This window comes from Pan troglodytes, chromosome 10 (assembly GCF_028858775.2).
Source record: "Pan troglodytes isolate AG18354 chromosome 10, NHGRI_mPanTro3-v2.0_pri, whole genome shotgun sequence".
NCBI classification, from domain to species: Eukaryota; Metazoa; Chordata; class Mammalia; order Primates; family Hominidae; genus Pan; species Pan troglodytes.
The window spans coordinates 134,725,882-134,745,974 of NC_072408.2; the positions used below are offsets into that span (position 1 = coordinate 134,725,882).

The 20,093-nt window shown below is 39.8% G+C and overlaps 2 long non-coding RNA genes across 5 annotated transcripts in view; one reads left to right on the forward strand and one right to left on the reverse strand.

The window, feature by feature from the left end:
• Positions 1-20,093, reverse strand: part of LOC112205021 (uncharacterized) — a 207,468-nt gene that overhangs the window by 134,727 nt on the left and 52,648 nt on the right. The gene's annotated exons all lie outside the window — the stretch shown is intronic.
• The window catches only part of LOC100609891 (uncharacterized), a 44,859-nt gene continuing 28,645 nt past the window's right edge, over positions 3,880-20,093 (forward strand). The window contains exon 1 of one of the 2 annotated variants that reach the window (XR_001708403.4): positions 3,880-4,237. This is a non-coding gene — a long non-coding RNA (uncharacterized LOC100609891). The remainder of the gene's footprint in view (positions 4,238-20,093) is intronic. The other variant, XR_128560.7, reaches the window with a different exon arrangement.

Below are 20,093 nucleotides of genomic sequence, written 5' to 3' on the forward strand. Positions count from 1 at the left end.
AGCCTTTCTGACTTTGCCGGCTCAGTCCTTCCTTTGTTGAGTCAACCTTTAATTCTCTACATGAAACAATCCCTGCTAAAAGCATCTAGTGACTTCAGATTTATTGGCTAAATCAGTTAGTGTTTTCATATTTGGTTGGTTGGTTTTGTCTTTTAAGCTACTAAACTTTGTGGAATCTCTTAAATTGTGGTAAAATATACATAACATAAAAATTTACGCTCTTAATCATTGGTAGGTGTACAGCACATTCGCACTGTTGTGCAATTGATCTTCAGAACTATTTTCACCTTTTGGCAAAACCAAACGCTATTCCTATTTCCCCTGCCCCCAGCAAGCACCATTCTCCTTTTTGTCTCTATGTATTTGACCATTGTAGGTACCTGGTATAAGAAGAATTCTACAGTATTTGTCTTTTGTGAATGGTGTATTTCACTTAGCATGATATTTGAACCAGTTGTATTTTGTCATATTTAATATATGGAACCTTGGCCTGAAGAATAAAGCAAGTGTTTGATTTTGTTGATATAAAATAGATTCCTTTCCTAGAATTCTAAGTAGTTCTACCCATGCAAAAAAAATTCACATGCTTTGTTTCTTACTTCTTTTGCAGTTTTCTACTACCCTGATAGACAGTGCATCCAAGGGGCTGATGATAGCTAAGGATAATATGCCAGAGAACCTCTGCCTACTGGCAAGCCCCAGGAGACCTGGAGAGGTCCTTGTTGTGTTAAGTCACTGAAATCAGACACTCTCACCCATGCTGAGCGTTATCTAGACATAATTTCTCTCTAAATTCTATTACTGGCCTTTGGCTGCCGACAAATAAGTTAATTCACATCCACGTCAATAACTCAGTCACACTAAAATTGAATCAATGAATGTAATGAGGACTCCAAGTATGCTGTAATTTGGCAACGATGGTACTCATAGTGAGGTGGTGAAATTAATCACTGGGTGTCATAAATGAAATGTGCTGGTTCATGAAGAATCCAGCACAATTTCCCTGGCTGGGATGAGAGTTGGCAGTCGTGGGTTTTCTTGGACAGCGTCGGGCCCATACACTCTGAGGGGAGCCTGAGTGCGCTACCGTGAAAAGATGCGAGTGCGAAGAATGTTTTCCATCACCTGGAGATTCAGGGTCAAATGAGTCAGTGTTCTGTTTTGGCTGCCCAGGTTTTGGGGGGGTGCTAAATGTCTTTACGAGCCTAGGAAACCTGTGGTCCCCCAACTATCCAGAACAATGGAGGAAAATTCGAAATGAAAATACCTCGTGCAAACTTGAAACCTCATCCATGAAAAACTAACAACTTGTTCTGCACGTGACTCTTCTGAGTTTGGTTTTCTGGTTTACAAAACCACAGCGGATCAGAAATAGCAAATTACAAGATGAAACAGAGCAAAGTATACAGGAAATGATAATGGGCAATAAGAAAACTCTGGAAAATAATGCAAACACAGCAGGCACGGGACCTCCAAAAACATCTCCGTTTGGGCCATTAAATGTAGGAGCAAATAGCTCTACAGAATGCAGCAGGTCTTATGTGTATCTACAAATTTCACCACACTGTCAAGAAACATGTTCGTAATTACAATGTTCAGATGCCCTGAGGAGATTGATAATCCTTGTAGTTGATGAAGTCAAGGAATACAGTAATATGTCTAAGCACAGTTCTATCTCCCTCACATATTAGTGGTCTCATACGTGGTTTTGTTTTGTTTTGTTGGAGACAGAGTCTCACTCTGTGCCCAGGCTGGACTGCAGTGGTGCGATCTCTGCTCACTGCAAGCTCCACCTCCCGGGTTCACGCCATTCTCCTGCCTCAGCCTCCCGAGTAGCTGGGACTACAGGCGCCCGCCACCATGCCCAGCTAATTTTTTGTATTTTCAGTAGAGATGGGGTTTCACCGTGTTAGCCAGGATGGTCTCAATCTCCTGACCTCGTGATCCCCCCGCCTCGGCCTCCCGGAGTGCTGGGATTACAGGCGTGAGCCACCGCGCCCGGCCGATACGTGGTTCTTAATATGTAACAGGCATTGTTATCTAGCATTTGACGGTGCTCATTTCAGACAAAGAAAATGAGGCTCAGAGAAATTAACTAACTTTCTTAAATCACAGAGCCACTAAGTAATGAAGTGTGAATTCAAACCCCAGCAGCCGAGCCCCAGCCCTGCTTTTAAGTACCACAACACATAGCTCACTTGTGACACTTCCAGATAGCCAAAAGCTTTATTCTATTGGAAACATATCCTACTGCCCTCTAGAATAAAATTATTGGAAATATGTGATATATCTTTAAAAGGAAACTGACTAATGTAACTCTTTGGAGCCTGGGGGAGCCTGTGCTGTTCTCATTAAGCATGGTTATTAGTGAGTTGATTTCAAAGTTTATTAAATGAGTAAGTGTGGGAAACAAATTAGGAAAGAAACTATTCAGAGGAATAAAAATGACAGAAACACAAGTTTTAAAGTTATAATGTCCTCATGTTACAAAGCATGCGTCTGTGTGCTGATACAGGCCCATATATATTGAATTCCTACAGACTGATGGTTTTGCAAGCACATTAGATCTCTTTTGGAAAGAATAAACACACATATTTGATAAAGAAGTTTGGTAGTAGGAAAATAGATTGGGCTGTTGAGTGTAGGTGATTGTCATGTTCTGTGGTATAAAGATAACCAGCTATGGAGTAGAGGGCTGGATTTGATTGCTGTCTCTACTATTTGTAAGCTCTTTGACCTTGTGCAAGTTAATTCCTTGTATCTTTCATTTTCTTATCTGCAAGACTGGGAAAATAGTAATATGTGCTTGCCAAGTTGTGAGGGAGGATTAAATGCATTAGTCTTCATGTATTTCTTAAGACGTGGTACTAGATCAGGGGTTCACCAGCTCTTTTCTGTAAAAGGTGAGACTCTGAAATATTTTCAACATTGTTGGCTACCAGGACAGAACTGCAGCCACTGAGTTACTGAATTCTTTTCTTTTCATGGGAAAATAGCCATACAAAATACAGAAATGAATAGGCACAGTTGTGTCACAAAATGCAGAAATCAATGGGCACAGTTGTGTCACAAAATGCAGAAATGAACGGGCACAGTTGTGTTACAATGAATCTTCATTTACAAAAACAAGCAGTGGGGCAGATTTGACCTCAGGATTGTGGTTTGCTGACTGCTTCACAAGATAAATGTGGGTTATATCATCAAAGGATTTCGATGAGAAGTTAGTGGCATACTATATGAGAAGTGTGTGGTACAGTATCTTGCCTGTGAAAGGTGTTCAGCGAATGATAGTTATGATGATAAGGCAGATATTTTATATGTAACCTAGAAAATTACATACGGCTTTCAGATCTTCAGACCCTCTGTTCTTGCTTCTTAATTTTCATCAAGGAAGGTCAAGAGGTAAGGTTAACTTAGCTAAGAAGCAACTACGTGCAGGAATAAAGGTAAGGAAAATGACAGAATTTGGTTACAGTTCCAAGATTCCTAGTTCAAAATAGAATAGGAAGAAAGGCTGATTTTCTCCTGATGTGGCCTTCCCTGACCTTGCAGTATCTCCGCAGAAGGCTGTAGACTCTTTCTCCTTTAGAAAACATTAAAGGTGACTACCTTACATTAGTAACAGGTGTATTAATGGGGGTGCTGATGGCAGGCAGGGAACAGGCTGAATGACATGAATTCTTCCCTTCATAAATGGGCATCTTTCCATGAAAACACAATATCATTTGTTGAATGTCAACTAGACTAGAATTTCAGACCTGGAAACATTTGCCTTGAAGCATCAAAATAATTGAATACTGTAATGGCTCAGCACCTGGCTTAAAGTTATAATACCAGGATTTACATTATTCTTAGCCACAGGCATATTTTCCACCAGCTTTTAACAACCCACCTCCTTTTCCCCTTCCCTCCCACACAATAACTGGGATGACTTGTCTAGATCTTAGGCAACAATTCTCTTAGCACATCAGCTCCTGGAAACAAATGCACTTAACCAGAAAAATAGGGACATCAACCAGCAAAGATGCATCCTCATTTAATAGAGCTTGAAATTACTATAATCTGTAAAGTACAGCGAGAAGAAGAAGTTTCACCTGCCTGCACATCTGTCGTTGACTCTCCATCTGACTTGGAGGGACTCTGAGGGACCAACCTGAGCCTGAGAAGAGGCAAGATTCCCCTTCAAGGACACACTGGGAACTTACGGACCTCTTTCTCCATGGTGCAGAGCGCACAGGTAATTACATAATTGTCTGTTCAATGACTTTACTCAAGAGTCACAATCTCAAATTCCATAAGCCACTAGAGAAATGGCATCAATGAATGAAGCAGGTCATTTTAGGGACTTCAGTTAATGGAAAGGGGTGTGTCCCAACAAAGACTCATACAGTCAACTGTCTCCATGCTGGCATGCCCCACTGTTAATTGATTTCCCACATTTTCAAGGCAGCAGGAAATGTCATTTTTAATACTTTTATTTTTGGCTTTACAGAATTACTGCAAAGATAGTACAGAGTTCCTGTAAACCCAATGGGGATACCCAGTGCCCCTATTATTGACATCTTACATTAGTATGGTATATTATTATTATATATTAGTATAGTATTATACATTAGTATAGTGTTATACATATGCATAGTATGTGTGACATACATTATTCATTACTATGCGTGTTACTAATAATTATTATATATTAGTATGTATAATAATACATACTAATAATACATATTGTATAGTATTATACATTGGTATTAGTATTAGCAATAATTACTACATGTTAGTATGGTATATTATTAGTATGGTGTGTTTGTTATTATTAACTAAAGCTCATATTTTAACCAAAAGTATAAATGGTAAATGTTCTGGTATTTAAATATTGATCACTGTGATAGGCAGAATAATTGATTCCCTCAAAGATGCCCCCAATACATAGGCAGAATAATTGTTCTCCAAACATTTCAAAGATGTTCTAATCTTTGGAACCTATGAATAGGCTACCTTACGTGGCAAAAGAGACTGTGAAGATGTGACTGAGATGAGAGTTAATCTAATGGAGAGACTGGGAGCTTGTCCCGGACTATCCTGGCAGACCCATTGGAATCACACATATCCTTATTAGAAGGAGGAAGGAGGGTCAGAGTGAGAGGATCTGTGATAAAGGCAGCAGAGATAGGAGTGATGTGGACATGAGCAAAGGAACACTGGAAGCTTCTGGACGTGGAAAACAGCCAGGAGATAGATTCTACCTGAGAGCCTCAGAAGAAACTGAGACTTGAAGACACCTTTAAGGGATAATGATGTTGATAATCCTTTTGTTAGTCCAAAATTATCTTTGTTCAGATTTCAATTCATGAGGTACATATCCCAGGGGCCCAACCCACACAAAAGAAAAGCTTCATAGTTAAAGTCTTATTAAGAGAAATCAAAATAGGCCAGTGAGGATTTTTCTTTAAACCCTTGAAATTGAAAAGACTGACAATGCACTCTGAAATGGTGCTCTCTCTGCTTGCATAATTTTCAAAAGCATAGTCACCCCATCTGCAGTGATACTTCACCTGCAAATCCAGTAAGACCCATTTTAGATTTCTGAACTGGAGGGTAATACATGTGTGTTGTTGTAAGACTATGCTAGTGGTAATTTGTTGCAGCAGCGAAAGGAGCTAATACAGGTTATCAACTCAATGAGAAAGAAATAATCTGTTCCATCAAACACAGACTCATCTTCTAGGCCCCCATCGTGCAGAGGGCGCATGTCCGCTGTGTGACATTAGTCTCAAAGGGGATTGAGACTGTGCCCCCTCTGCATCTCAGACCTTAAAACAGCACCTGACACGGAGAAAAGACTCATTATATATGGATTAAAGTAATGCTTTTTAGCCCTTGGAAAACTGCTACATCAATGGTTGTCTTTGTACAAGGAATGATGTGCATTCTTTATTCTTCTTCGGCAAGAAGTGTGAGAAATATCAACTCTATTTATCTCTGTCCACTTAGGGCTCCTGAAGTACTCATCCTTATTTCCAAGCAACTTTAAGTATGTCTTTGGTTTCTTATTATGGAACAAAATGAGATACATACTTAACGGTTTGCAGATGAAGTATCATTGCAGATGGGGTGACTATGCTTTTGAAAATTATGCAAGCAGAGACAGCACCATTTCAGAGTGCATTGTCAGTCTTTCACTTTCAAGGGTCTAAAGAAAAAAATCTCATTGGCCTATTTTGATTTCTCTTAATAAGACTTTAATTGTGAAGCTTTTCTTTTGTTTGGGTTGGGCCCCTGGGATACGTGCCTCATGAATTGAAATCTGAACAAAGATAATGTTGGGCTAACAAGAGAATCATCAACATCATTATTCTTTAAAACTTTGCAAAGGCCACTGCGTTTGCACCATTAGACTTCAGTTTTCCTTTGCAAAGAGAAATCAGAGGCGATATGAGAAGACCACACACGCACGCACACACACACACACACATAAAGCACAGAAATGGGAATCTCAGAATCAATACATTATTTTTTTTCCAGAGAGGTTCTGATAGGAGAAAGGGCTTTTCTGCATCTCTTTCCCTACATCTTGCCCCTCCTGCCTGCCCTTGTCCTTTCCCCCTGCACAAACACACTGTAGGCCTAGCCATTGGACACCACTGCCTGTGTTTTCCCTGTTTCCTCTTTGACACCTGAACCCTGGCAAGGAAGGCGTAGCCTATGCCATCCTGGGTAATTATAGTTTGAACGTTTTCCCCCCTAAGTCTCATGTTGAAATGGGAGCCCCAGTGTTGGAGGTGGGGTCTGGAGGGAGGTGTTTGGATCGTGGTGGCAGATCCCTCATGAATGGCTTAGCACCATTCCCTTGGCGATGAGTGAGTTCACAGAAGAGCTGATTGTTGAAAACAGCCTGGTCTCCTCTCACTCTCTCACTGCCTCGCTCCTTCTCTCTCTTGCTCCCACCCTCCCTGTGTGATGCCCTGGCTCCCCTTAGCCTTCCGCCATGATTGTAAGCTTCCTGAGGTCCTCATCAGAAGCAAATACTGGCACTATACTTTGTGTACAGCCTGCAAAACTGTGAGGCAAATAAACATCTTTTCGTTATAGATTATCCAGTCTCAGATATTCCTTTTTAGTAATGTAAAAATGGCTTAACACACTAAGTCTGTTTTGAGCACATTCCATGAGGTCTGCTCACAGGTGATTGTCTCCTCCACACACCCCGTGTTCTGTGCTGTTGCTGTTGGTGCATGCCTCTCATGATGTCACTGCTGTGGACACAGCCTGCCCTCCCCTCCCCAGAATTATATTTCTATGGACCTTGCTCTTCCTACATATTCCAGAAGCAACTCAGTTGGGGTGTGGCCAAGAAGGGAGACAATCACAGAAATGATTTCTCTCTTCTGCCTCCTTCAGGAAAATCTGGACTCCAAAATCTGGTTCTACTGATACATGGCTGTGGCCAAAGTCTTTCCACGCCTCCAAGGCCTCCATTTTTTAATCTTCATAAGAGGGAACAATCCAATCTGCCTATCAGTATTGTGAGTGTATGATGGCTCCCCTGAAGTCCTGCAATTTCTTGACTGCGGGTTCCCAGGAAATGGCAGATGTGACTGGTAATGATTCATTCATTGTTTCATTAATCAAGCCAGCTTCCACTGATGATCTACTGGGTGCAGGACTCTGGCATGGCAGGCTGTGCATTCTGGCCACACTCAGTTCAAATTTCAGCCCTGTTTTTTGCTACCTGGGTGAGCTGGGCTGAATTACAGATCCTTTGCACTTCAGTTTTCTCCTCTCTAAAATAAGCGCTACAGTGGCATCGCCCTCAGAATTGTTTTGTAAGGAAATCAATGAGTGTTTTGCATAACGTGTGCAAGACACATAATTGGCCCTAGAAAATTTTAAGTAATAATAATGCTACTATTACATTTATAGAATGGCTCAGACAGTGTGACTCCCAAGCTGTGTGTTAACCACTGTAATTATTGCTAGTAATGATGTTATTTTAAACTTGTTTAATTATTCCTATATGTACACAGTAGGGCCCCCTTATTTGGGGCTTAGCTTTCATTGATTTTAGTTACCACAGTTCAAAAATAGTAAGGTATTTTGAGATAGAGAGAAGCCACATGCATAAAACTTGTGTTACAGTATATTGTTAAAATTGTTCTATTTTACTATTAATTGTTAGTGCTAGTCTGTTATTGTGCTTAATTTATACTTTTACAATTTTAATTTTTTGTAGAGATAGGGTCTCACTATGTTGCCCAGGCTGGTCTCGAACTCCTGGCCTCAAGCAATTTTCTTGCCTCTGCTTCCCAAAGCACTAGAATCACAGACAAGAGCCACCATATCCAACTTCCTAATTTATAAATTAAGCTTTATCATAGTTATATACGTATAGAAAAAAACATACTATATGTAAGGTTTATACTATCTGCAGTTTCACACATACACTGAGGGTCTTGGGCTGTATCTTCTGCAGATAATGGAGAATAACTGTATCCCCATACATGTACCTCTATGTGAATATACACATTTAGATGCAGGAGTGGGTGTAGGTGGATATAGGTACGGGGTATACATAGACAGACACAGAGATGTATTTTTCCTCTTTAAAGAGCAAGGACTTCGGAGAAAACAGAACAAACAAACTGGAACATAGATTTAAGGAAATTGCCCAGAACACAGAGAGACAAAGCCCTGAAAAATATTCCACAGAAGTTAAGAGACATGAAGGATAAAATAGGCAGGTGTTCCATAAGGAGAGAGAAGAAGGACGAAGAGACGCAGCATTTGAAGAGCTTAATCTAAGCATGATCTGAAGTTCATTTTTTTAAAATGCACCTTCAGATTCAAGAATTTACATCAAAACCCCAAGCAGAATTTTTCTAAGCCCGTGTCTAGATAGCACTTGGTGAGTAAATTCAAGCAAGCTTTAAAAATATAAAATAGTGGCCAGGTGTGGTGGCTTACGCCTGTAATCCCAGCACTTTGGGAGGCTGAGGCAGGCAGATCATGAGGTCAGGAGTTTGAGAGCAGCCTGGCCAGCATGGTGAAACCCCATTTCTACTAAAAATACAAAAACTTAGGCAGGCATGGTGGCCTGTGCCAGCTACTTGGGAGGCTGAGGCAGGAGAACTGCTTGAATCCAAGATGCAGAGGTTGCAGTGAGCCGAGATTGTGCCACTGCACTCCAGCCTGGGCAACAGGGAGAGACTCTGTCTCAAAAAAAAATAAAAATAAAAATAAAAATAAAAATATATATATATGTGTGTGTGTGTGTGTGTGTATATGTGTGTATATATATGTGTGTGTGTGAGAAAATAAGAATTATGATAAATTTAATGATAACTAAATGTACAAATATTAAAAATCAAGTGATGCTAAAATTCCAAGTAATAATAATAATATATAATTCTAACAATTTGGCATTGTGTATTTTGAGTTTATGGTGGTTAAGTACGTATAATTTGAAATTATGTTACAGTGTCCTAATATTTAGATTTTAAAAATCAAGCATAGTACAAAAGTCATTTAAAGATACAGTTGTAAATGTCCTTTTCAGGGACACGGATGGAGTTGGAAGCCATTATCCTCAGCAAACTAACGCAGAAACAGAAAACCAGACACCGCATGTTTTCACTTATAAGTGGGAGCTGAAATGATGAGAACACATAGACACATGAGGAAGAACAACACACACGGAGGCTTGTTGGAGGGGGAGGTAGTGGGAGGGAGAGCATCAGAAAGAATAGCTAATGGATGCTGAGCTTCATACCTCGGTGATGGGATGATCTGAGTAGCAAACCACCATGGCACACGTTTACCTATGTAACAAACCTGCACATCCTGCACATGCACCCAGGAACTTAAAATAAAAGTTGAAGAAAAAAATACAATGATATAGACAAAATACCAGAAAACTAATGGGAAAAGTATGTACAATAAATGCCAACCAGGGAAAAGCTGATAAAGTTTTATTAAATATCAGAGAAAATAGTATTCTAGGCAAAAATGTTCTCGATACAAATAGAATACTAAATGAGTAAGAGACAACCTACAAGTTTGTGAGAAATTTAAAATTGTAAGTAACTAAGAACATAATTTAAATGTAAGTTGCTATATGTATTGTCAGAAATATCAGGTGAATTTGACAAACAATTATAAGAGCAGGAAGGTTTATCATACCTTACTTGGAAGTTGATGTGCCAAACGATGTAAATGAGTAAGAATAAGCACTAGTTGAGCAAATTTTAACTAAAGGACTTATATACAACCCATTCCCTTAAATGAAAGAATATGCATTTCCTCTAAACACAAAATATCATTTCTAATGATATAAAAAATCTTTAAACAATATAAAACAAAACACTTTTTTGAGCAGTTGATTTAATCTGTATAAATATTCTTTTTATTTATTTATTTATCTAACTTTCATTTTAAGTTCAGGGTTGCATGTGCAGGTTTATTCTATAAGTAAATTTGCATCATGGGGGTTTGTTGTATAGACTATTTTATAATCACACAGGTATTAAGCCTAATAGCCATTCGTTGTTTTGCCTGACTCCCTCCCTCCTCCCATCCTTCACCCTTTGGTAGGCCAGAGTGCGTTGTTCCCCTCTATGAAGACTTTTTTTTTTTTCTATTTGAGACAGGTTCTTACTCTGTCACCCAGGCTGGAGTGCAGTGGTGCCACATTGGCTCACTGCAGCCTCAATATCCTGGGCTTAGGTGATCCTCCCACCTCAGCCTACCAAGTGGCTGGGATTACAGGGCCATGCCATCACACCCAGCTAATTCTGTATTTTTTGTAGCGATGGGGTTTTGCTATATTGCCCAAGCTGGTCTTGAACTCCCGGGCTCAAGTGATCCCCCTGCCTCAAACCTCCCAAAGTGCTGAAAACACATTTTTAAATCAGAAAATATTAAAAGTAAACCAAATCTTCATAGATTTGGAATTTATATAAAACAGGAAACTATAATAAAAATGAGAAACATTTAGAGTTGAACCACAATGAAAACAAGGCCGACAGATCCTGGGACAGGCACTGAAACGGTGTGTAGAGGACACATCACCATACATGCATTCTGGAAGTGAGAATTTTAAAAAATAGAACAAAAGAGCAACAGTGAGTAGAAAAAAGAAAAGAATTAGAAATAGAGAAATTAGTTCAAAGGAAATCACAGGGGCAATTGAGAGAACCAATAAAACCAACACGGAATCTTTGAAGAAACCAAGGAAACAGTGAAACCATTTGAATGATTGAACAAAAGAAACCGTGTGTGTATGTGTGTGTGCGTGTGGTGTGCATGTGTGTGCGTGTGGTGTGCAAGTGTGTATATGTGTGTGTGCGTGTGTGCGTGCGTGTGCCTGTGTGTGTTTAATAATAAAGGTAAAGACAAGAGAAGAGACAGCTGTAAATAAATTATCGTCTTTGGAGAAGATCAGAGATAGTTTTCCTTCTCATTCTTGAACTTCCTTCTCAGCTTCAGTAAGAATGGTGACTCTCTTACAGGCCACGTGCGAAGGAATTAAACTTCAATTTCGTTCAGCCCTTCTAAAAAACAAATAAGTAATCCCTATATGAGAGACAAAGCTAATAAAATGTGTGACATTATGGAATGATTGAGATCACATCTGGTATTAGGAAAGGAATTAATTATTAGAAAAATATGCAAACACTGGCCTTTGCAAACTTATCTCTACTGTAAGAACCTATAAAAACAAAGGTAATGTTGTCAGAACTTCTGAGCCAGCATTAATGAGTTTCCTTTTTTTTTTTTTTTTTTTTTTGAGATAGCGTTTCACTCTTGTTGCCCATGCAGGAGTACAATGGCGCGATCTCAGCTCACTGCTACCTCTGCCTCCCGTGTTCAAGCAATTCTCCTGCCTCAGCCTCATGCGTAGCTGAGACTACAGGCACCTGCCACCACGCCCGGCTAATTTTTGTTATTTTTAGTACAGACAGGGTTTCACCATGTTGACCAGGCTGGTCTCGAACTCCTTACCTCAGGTGATCCATCCACCTTAGCCTCCCAAAGTGCTGGGATTACAGACATAAGCCACCGCATTCAGCCTACTAATGAGTTTCTGATAGAAAATTTGTCTTGCAACCAAATCAGGTTGTGTGTGGCCTTCCCCTTCTTTGTGACCTTCCTGTGCTCACGTGAACCTGCACGTGCTCTGGTGCCCACACTCCACCCTTTATGTATTAACAGGAGGAGAGCTTTTATGGTGGAGATAAAGATTGAAGAGAAAAGGGTTAGCAAGACTTGAATGAAAAGAATTTAGTAGTAAGAATAATTTTAAAATATCCAATCTGATCATTTTTACAATATCAAATTTGGTCCATTTGCTCTTATGTGCAGGGGCTATACAGATGTTTGTTTTTCTGAACAAGAAGGATTTATAAGAAAGTTATTAACTTATTAACATTTATAATAATATTGTTATTATTTTAAGTGCCCATTAGGCCACATGTCTAAAAAATAATAATAATTTATCTCCAGTCTTTACAAAATCACAGCAAGGGAGATATTGTTATCCCCATTTCACAGGTGTGAAAGCTTGAGGCAGTCACTAGTTATAGCAGAGCCAGGATTCTCAGCCATGTCCCTCCAGAACTAAAGTCTAGTTCTTTAAAATTCATTGTTATCTTTCCAATTAGAGGGAAAAAATGTGTAGACTGACAGGTGACTTCTCAACCAAAATAATTGAAAGTATCTCAGCAAAAATATTCTTTAAGAATGATAGTGAAATAAAGACATTTCAGACAAAGAGAAACTGTCTTTGTTACCAGAAGACCCAGATTAAAGAAAATATCAAGGGTTGTTATTTAGGAAGAATGAAATAATCCCAAATCTTGGCCAAAACACACACACACACACACACACCGAACCCCAAAACAATAACAATAACAAAAAACCAAGAAGGAATTAAATCATCACAAAGGGTGAATATGCAGAATGAATAATGACCACATAAAACAGTAACACAAATTCCAATAATCACGTGAGAAATTTAATGCACACATAAACAGAATTAGCATGCATGGCAAAATGGCATTTAATTCAAAAAGTGCATAAATGAAGTTAAACAATTCTAAGATTTTTGCTTTTTCCTGGAAAAGAAGAAAAGCCACAATTAATGTAACCTTTAATATGTCACTTATCCATATTGCAATCTTTAAGATAATCCCTTAGAAAGAGTAATATTATTTATAATTTCCTAATTCATAGGGAAAATATGTAAATAAACATTTTCTAATTTGGAATAAGAAAAGACAAAACAGGCAAGACAAACAGAAAAACAAAAGCAGAGTAAGCTGACAGCCCAAATATATTAAGAATTGCATTACGTATAAGGAGACTGAATCTAACAAAACAAATATAAGCATCTCTTTGGATTAAAATAAATGTATATTTATAGGAGATTCACTTCAAACAGAGACAGAGGAAGATTGAAAAAATTAGACCATGCAAGCCATACCGAAGAAAGCTTTTGTGTCCAGAAAAATATCTGACAAATTAGTCTTTAAGATAAAATGTACAACTAGAGATAAAAAGACTTTATAAAAGTTTAAAATCATTGAGAAGATAGAATGATTCTCAATGTGCTTGCACCTAAATGGTTTAGCCTCAAAAGGTGGTTATTTTGGGTGACATTGATTATATGCTTCTATATGTATTCTGCTTTATGTTTTTAAATCTATGTCTATTAGTCTGTTTTCACACTACTGTAAAGATACTACCTGAGACTGGGTAATTTATAAAGGAAAGAGGTTTAATTGACTCACAGTTCCACATGGCTGGGGAGGCCTCAGGAAACTACGCTCATGGCGGAAGGCGAAGGGGAAGCAAGGACTTTCTTCACATGGTGGCGGGAGAGAGAAGTGTGAGTGCAGGAAAACTGCCGTTTATAAAACCACCAGATCTCATGAGAACTCGCTCACTATCATGAGAACAGCATGGGGAAACCAGCCTCATGATCCAATCACCTCCTTCCCTTGACATGTGGGGATTACAATTTGGGATGACATTTGGGTGAGAACCCAGAGCCAAACCATATCACTGTATTTTTAATTGTTTACAATAAATATATGAGGAACTGCTATAGGATTAAATAGAAACTACTCATATTTGTTCAACGTGCAATTAACCCCTAGCGAGCACTCAATACATGGTAACTGGCATCGTCACACATATCTCCATCACCATTAACCTTTTCGTAATCCAAACAGAACAATGGTCAAATAGGAAAAAGTAGGAACTGGAGTCCTGCAGAGTCGATTGTTTTTACTATAATTTAGTCATAAAAGCAAAGCATGAGAGTCATTTGTCTCACCCGGCATTTATAAGCCATTCTCCCTGAGACATTTAGGGCTCATCAGATGCAAGTCATGGAAGATACAAAAATACAACCACTATTTAGTATTTCCATCACTGCTGTAGGCCCTGTCTTTGATCCGGTTAGGCTTAGTTGTGTTTCTAGAACTCCAAGTACCTGATCGTATCTTGGGGTCATGTGAGGGAGATTTGGCCTTGAGGAGAGGGGCTTCACAGGCCAGCTGTTTATTGTTACTCTCCCACGGAATTCAGTCCGGAGCCCAGAGCCTAGGTTTCCATGAGGAACTCCTGACATCTGCTGGCCAGTGTGCTCCTGGTCTGTTCACTGCATGCTGAGAGCCAGAGAATGTTCACTCAAGACAGTACCTCTGTGTTGGGTTTTTTTAACACTTAGAAAACTTTATTATAGTGTTTATCTCAAAGAAAGAATTTAAAAATTCAACTATTAAAAGGCCAGGCATTCTCTAATATTCATGAACTATAAGTAGAAATGATAAGGAAAATAAATGTCCAAACACACAAATAACCATCAGGTTAAAGTGAGAATTAATATCCCAATTACGAGCCATTTAGGAATTAACAAAAATGGCATTGCCTGTCAAATTATAGCAAGGCAACAAAACTGCAGCCAGAGGCAGGCTCATAAGACTAAAAAACTGATAGATATTTTTTTTGTTTAGTTACATGGATAAGTTCTTTGGTGGTAATTTCTGAGCTTTTAGTGCACCCGTCACCCTAGCAGTGTACACAGCACCCAATATGTAGTCTTGTATCCCTCACTCCACCTCCCGATGTTCCCTGAGTCCCCAAAGTCCTTACGTCATCCTTATGCCTTTGCATCCTCATAGCTTAGCTCCCACTTATAAGTGAGAACATACGGTATTTGGTTTTCCATTCCTGAGTTACTTCACTTACACATTTGAGAGAAATCACAGCTCAATTCACCCTTCAGGCTCATGAGTCCAGAAGTATTTGTGCAGCCAAATTGAAAAAAAAATGACATCTATAAAGTGAGTGGAAGCCCTAATGGGAGATTTGCATAAAGGGTAGGAGCCTGGATATTGAAGTCTGTCTAATAAACCTGTGCTCACCTCCTAGTGGTACATCTGTATCCCAGCTAAATAACACCTTTGTGCCTCAGTTTCCTTGTCTGTGAAATGGGGCTGAAAATATGACCTACATGATAAGATTATTATGGGATGGAAGTAGTTAAGGCATATATATGTGTGTGTGTATATATATATATATATATATATATGTTAGAACAGTTCCTTGCAAAGAACAATTTCTTAATATGTGAGCGTTGTTATTAAACCCTAAAATTGTGACTCATACAATTTAATAAAGCTATTAATCAATCTAATTTACTGCACATGTATTTTAAAAATCCCTAACAAATTATGGGGGCTATTTGCATTCTGCCAGCACTGCAGGAAGCTGCAGATAGCTCTGGAAAATAGTAAATGTGCTGTGTAGAACAACTTCTTTTATAACCTGCTTTTATTCTAAAATATGAGAAGGCCTGGGTGTAAATATGGTGAGAAGTCTTTTATTGTTCCTATTAACGTGAAAATGAGCTTGTGTAATGCACTCTGATTGTGTCTAAATCATCCCCGCTCCTGGTCAGTTTCACATCGTCTCAGACAAAGAACACTGGGCCTTCTACAGTAATCACACATTAATAGGCATGCATTAGTTGTGGCACAAAGAGCTTTTTTAGTGGATTAATTGAAAGTCTCCCTGTGCAAGCTTGAGAACCTCAGCTAGTGACATTGAACATGCACTCTTACAATTAATGATGAATAATAAAAGCTAAATAGTGTCATGGATCCCACTGCCAACATTTTGCTTGGGAAAGTCACCAGCCTGAGCCATTCTCATGTCATAACTTGGAACCCCACAGATGGGCTGAAGCATGGATCCTATATGCAAGCCAAGGAGGTTTAAATGCTGGTTCTGCTAGCTACTAGCTGTATGACCTGGTGGGAGTCAGGGGTGCTCTCTGAGGATCAGTTTCTTCATCTGCAAAATGGGAATTACAGAAAGAGTGCCTATCTCATTCAGTCACTGTGAGGACAAAGTGAACCAGCTTGTGTGTGAATGCACCCCGTAGAACCTGGCATGTAAAGAGTGCAAAGTAAGTGTTATTTATTATTATTATTATTATTCGTTTATTAGTTGGGTCCTCACAGGAAACACATGGTACACTCAAAATGGGATTGAATTTAATAAATTTAATAAAGATAGTACTTAAATAGATTGGACAACATTAAATAAATGGGAGATGGCACTGCACCCAGGACCTAGCAACAGTGGGAAGCCATTACACTAACTCCATACCACTACTCCAACCAAAGGAACAAGAGGAGGGGACAGTTGCCACACCATACAGGAGCTTTGGCATTAAGAAGACCTTGGCATTTGAAGCCATGGAAGCTGTGGCCTCCATAAAAGGAACACAGACGATGCCAAGTCTTGGAGAGCAGGGAGAGAGGGAGGGTAATAAATCTCTTGACTTCTCTCTTCTTTTGACCCTGAAAACCCAGCGTCTCCAATCAGAAAATCTAACCAGAAGCCAGAGAGCAGAGGAAGCCAGGTGCTGCGATATGAAAAGGTCAGCCTACAGGTTAGAGTAGTGCAGGGTGCACTAGGGTTAGGAATAGATTTGGAGGGGAGATTGGCAAATATCAGTCCCCAAGGAGAGTGGTCTTAGGGCAATCTATATTATGCATGCAATCAGTATGAATAAACTGAGCAAATATTACCAATATAGCTGCATACCCCACTGCCAAGAAACACTAAGGGAACAAATATAACTGTGGAAGTGACTCAGTGCCTTTGAGTCTGGTTCTGGACTGTGAACAGGAAGAGTGATAATCCTAACAAAAACAACTTGAATAAAAATAGTAACAGCAACTGGCATTTCTATAATACTTGGTAATTTTCAAATCGCTTTCATGTATATAACCACATTTCAGCCTTGTAATAACTCTATTGGAAGGTAGGTATTTATTTCCATTTTAAAATGAGAAGTGTTTAGTTTTCAAAATCCCTTGTGCAATTCTTGCTTAAATTTCCAAGAGAATGCATGAAAAATGTTGATATTACATGTTAGTGTTCAGGAATACAAGATGTGGAATTTACTTGTTTTACTCAAGTCATGTGTTGTGAGGCTTGTAATGTGTCAAGCTTTGTTCTAGACACTGGGGATCCAGCAGTGACAAAAACAAAGCCCTGCATGTTTTTGAGCTGCAGTTACTTTGGAAGAGCCTGGAAGTCCTTCAAGAAGTTAAAAGAGTTGTTTATGTCCCAATAGAAATGAAAACATGTATCCACACAAAACCTTGGGCATAAATATTCATAGCAGAATTGCTCATGATCGCCAAAGTGTGGAAATAGCCCAAATGCCTATCAGCTGAAAGATACATAAAATCATATATCCATACAGTGAAATATTACCTAGCAACGAAAAGGAATGAAACACTGATTTATGCTACAGGAAAGAATCTTTAAATTATTACACTAAGTGAGAGAAGCCAGTCACAAAAAATTACTTATTATATGATTCCATGTGTATGAAAGATCCAGATTAGGCAAATCTAGAGAAAAATGTAGATTAATGGTTATTTAGGGCAGGAGTGATGAGTGAATGAGAAGATTGGGAGTGACAGTGATAGCAGCAGGAGGCAGCCAAATGCCCAGACAGACAGGGGTGGGAGCCCATGACCCCATCTCCAAGCCGAAGACAGTTGAAAGCCTGAAAGCCAGGCTACAAGTTAAATCCTTGGACTGGATTGAGAACTTGTCTTCCTGTTTGGCACACTTTCCTCTGATTCATGCCCACCCTTCACCTATTTTACATATAGCTACCCTTGCCTAATTGGTTTTCTACAATATCATGCCAACCTTTGGATGGTGTCTTCATTTTAACCTTTTTTGCATACTCACAAACCAATCAGCACACACTCCCCATCCTGTGCCTATAAAGTTCCCAGACTCAGTCAGTAGAGGAGAATATGGCCTGACTTCAGGGAAGGAGATGGCCTGACTTTAGGGAAGAGACAACCTGACTCTGGGGAAGGGACAACCTGACTTCAGGGAAGATGACCTGCCCTTCCTGTCCCCTCTCCAGCTTCCCTCTCCACTGAGAGCTGTTTTCTTCACTCAATAAAATTCTCCACCTCCACCATCCTTCAATTGTCTGCATGACTTCATTCTTCTTGGATGTCAGACAAGAGCTCAGGACCCACTGAGTGTGGGTACCCAGAAAGGCTGTCACACAAGCCCTTTGCCTTTGCTGGCAGAGGGCAACCACCCCATGGATGAGGCAAGGGGCCAACTGAGCTGCTAACACCCTGTGGACGGCTGAACTAAAGGAGCTCTGCAACACCTCCTCTCGGGCTTCAGGGTCATGGGCACCCTCACCTGGGCGCTGCCACATTCCCCTCAAGGTGACATGCCTGGACTGGCCCCAGGTCTCACTCAGAGCTTGCTCCTGTGTTGACGCCCAAAGCAGTCAGCCAGATCTCGTTGTTGCTCACTCACTTGTTCCCTTCTGCAGAGGGTTGAGCATGGCAGACTGAGTAGATGGGCATCCCTTCCACGAGTCTGGCAAAGTGGGCAGAGAAAAATCCTGCATCAACAGCTAAATGCTGTGGGGTTTAATTTTAGGGTAATGAAAATGTTCTAAAATTGGTCATGTGATGAATGCATAACTCTGTGGATATACTAAAAGCCAATTGCATTGCAATGAATTGCATGTTATGTGAATTATATCTTTTTTTTTCTTTAGACAGAGTTTGGCTCTGTCCCCAGGCTGGAGTCCAGTGGCAGGATCTCGGCTCACTGCAACCTCTGCCTCCTGGGCTCAAACAATTCTCCTGCCTCTCAGCCTCCCAAGTAGCTGGGATTATAGGCGGGCACCACCACGCCCAGCTAGTTTTTGTATTTTCAGTAGAGACTGAATTATATCTTAACAAGGCTTTTCTTTTCAACGCACTACCCCTTGAAGCCTGAGATATTTATCTAGTGAGATATTGAGACTTTTAGCCAAACTTCTCTTGGTAAACCTCATATACTGTACTTGACCCAGTATATAATAATTGTGAGATATTTTGGATGTTCGTCCCCACCCAGATCTCATGTTGAATTGTAATCCTCAGTGCTAGAGGTGGGGCCTGGTGGGAGGTTTTTGGGTCATGGGTGTGGATCCCTCATGGCTTGGTGCTGTTTTCATGATAGTGAGTTCTCAGGAGATCTGCTCATTTAAAAGTGTATGGCACCTCCCCCTGCCAACTCTCTCTTGCTCCTGCTTTCACCATGTAAAACCCTGCTCCCACTTCACCTTCTGCCATGATTGCAAGCGTCCTGAGGCCTCTGCAGATGCTAATGCCAGAGCTATGCTTCCTGTACAGCCTGCAGAAGCGTGAGACAATTAAACCTCTTTTCTTTATAAATTACCCAATCTTGGGTATTTCTTTATAGCAATGCAAGAATGGCCTAATACAAGTTGGATTAGAATTTTTACATAAGCAATCACCTGGGATGTCCTGCTGAGCTGTATCTTTCTGGAGGCTTTCTGTTCACTTTATAAGAAAAAGTGAACACACACACACGTATTCCTAGGCCTGATTCTTCCTCCAACTTTACATCAATTTCAAATTAATAGAACTATGATTTGTTGAGATGATTAGGAACCTTGGCAAGAAAACAACTTACTGAGCAATGCATGTTCCTTCTGATATTCTCATCAGCTT